The following is a 2500-nucleotide window of genomic DNA, read 5'->3' as shown; positions in this document are numbered from 1 at the left end:
GTAATGAGAATCCGCATTCTTCAATAACGAAAGATATACAGAGAAATGACTATAACAGTCATTATTTTCGATTGCAAATTATAGTAATCATTTCTCGTCTCACTAAATCCTCTTATATGCAAATTGCTAATTAGTTGTGATAACAAGGTGCAGGCGAGAATAAGCCTCAGCTGACGGAGATGCGCGAAGCTTGAGATGTCTGTGTGTTCGTCTGTGTATTAGATTCTTACTTCCTTCTTATTTTTCGTTTTATTTTTGTTTGCATGTATGAGTTTTTTCTATATCTATATATATATATTATTTTTCTCTTCTTTTTCATGTTCTCCTTGTACGTTGACTGGACCTCCTGGTCAATATACACACACACACACACACACACACACACACACACACGCACACACACACACACACACACACACACACACACACATATATATATTCATATAGATCTATAATATAATATATATATATATTATATTATATATATATATATATATTTATATATATATATATATATATATATATATATATATATATATATATATATATATATATAAACACATATTCATCTATCTATGGAAGAGTCAACAATAGGGGATCTACAAATAATGTATATGTGTGTTATATCATGTATAACAAATAACAAAAAAAAAGAAAAAAAAAAACTATAAACCTAAAAGTATCATAGCTTATAACACCGAAAAATCAGAAATATGTGTATGTGTGTATGTGTGTGTGTGTATGTGTGTGTGTATTATATCATGTATAACCAATAACAAGGAAAAGAATCCGTATACATAAAAGTAACAATCGTAAATATCACCGAGAAATCATTAAAATTGCACTTAAACAGGAAATTGCGCTAGTACTCGCAATGTACATTTCTCTAGACTCTACTTATACATGAAATACCATAAAGTTTGCGTGCACAATTTCTTTTGAAAATTACTTCCAGGGGCTTTTACATTAGTATAATGCAGCTTAACCCGACTGCAATGGAGCTAATAGCTTTCAGCAATGCAAAGCACTTATTGAAATGCATTCGTTCCCTGAATCATAAAACCAAGGAAGATGCTCTATTGTAAAGGCGCATAAAATATTTAAAAGTGATATCACTATTGTTTATTCTTTTCAGTCGTGCTTTTATTCCAGCATATGAGTTTATTGTGCAAGCGACGATTAAAAATCTGGCCTTGCTTCCCTTTGATACTTTTAGTCTATTTCTCGTTTTTGAACTCGAATTTTTGTCGTTGTTGTTGTTGTTTTAATATCGTTTTTCATGGTATTAATATTTCTTCTTAAGCGCAAAAGACTTCGTTTGTTAAATCTTGGGAATCAGTATTAAAAGATGTTTATGGTGCGGTTTGTCTCCTATTTGCGGAATAGTCGTTTTATACATTCATGGTATTTCACTTAAACGAACGTTTATACACCACACTTACTCAGATATTTATGTGTACATAAACACACACACACACACACACACACACACACAAACACACACATATACACATATGATAGGCATATGACAATGGTCACGCCTTTCACGTCAAAAAAAAGAGAGAAAAAAAAAAAAACAATACCAGCAATAGAATCCACTGGCCATATTGGTTGACAACACACACACACACACACACACACACACACACACACACACATACACACACACACACACACAAACACATAAAAAAAAACAAAAAAAAAACGAAAATGTTATCAGTCAAGAGTCATCCCTAAACACTCTATATAGCGAACTTTGCAATGAAAGGAGGGAAGAAAACAAATTTACCTTCACCACTTAATATCAATATTTTGATAGACATTAGGCTCTGTGGTCCTTCATCCATTATGAACCACATGTAAAGGAAAGCAGGACATGAAATATCTGGCCATTTTATTTCCTAGGTGTATTTCTCGCATATAACTGCACTTATATCTGGATCAAATATCATGAATTACCATGTTCCAGGTTCTTGAAGGTTGCTTTCCAAACTGTCAAAGAACTTTCTTTGCACAGACTTCTTCGACCGACATGAGAAACACAAAAGAAAAACTTTGTTGAATTCTGTCGTCACTGTTAACATTATTCTTACTATCACTAATGTTATATATTGACATTAATAATAATTATCAAAAAGCCTAATATTGTTGGTAATTGGTTGTGGTTGCAGTGACAGTTGTAGTAGGCGTGCGATGATAGCACTTGCAATTGTCAGAGCAAAAAAAGTTCCATAAAAATGATAAATCTGCTGGGCATAAAATAAATCAGTCGAGCAAATTCTTTATTTGCATAATTTAACATATATTTGTAACAATATACTGTAAATGAACAGTTTCATTTATCATGTGGGAATATGTTATTTGTATGGCTTTTATAGCCAATAATGCGTAATCTATAAGGCAATTCTTGTCGCATTATTTTACGCATCAATATGTTCTCTCCACGCAAGCCACGAAAGGACGTTGTGTAAACAAGTATCTCTTCTCTTCTTTTTTGTTT

The 2500-nt window shown here is 32.2% G+C and overlaps 1 protein-coding gene across 1 annotated transcript in view; it reads right to left on the bottom strand.

Annotated features, from left to right (window-relative positions):
- LOC122242179 (putative neural-cadherin 2) overlaps positions 1-2500 on the bottom strand; it is a 195493-nt gene that overhangs the window by 22334 nt on the left and 170659 nt on the right. The window lies entirely within an intron of this gene.

Source organism: Penaeus japonicus, unplaced genomic scaffold, assembly GCF_977035675.1.
Source record: "Penaeus japonicus unplaced genomic scaffold, GWHDUDI00000001_assembly GWHDUDI00000025, whole genome shotgun sequence".
Classification (NCBI taxonomy): domain Eukaryota; kingdom Metazoa; phylum Arthropoda; class Malacostraca; order Decapoda; family Penaeidae; genus Penaeus; species Penaeus japonicus.
The sequence above is the reverse complement of the archived record's forward strand: the minus strand, read 5'-3'. Positions and strand labels throughout refer to the sequence as shown.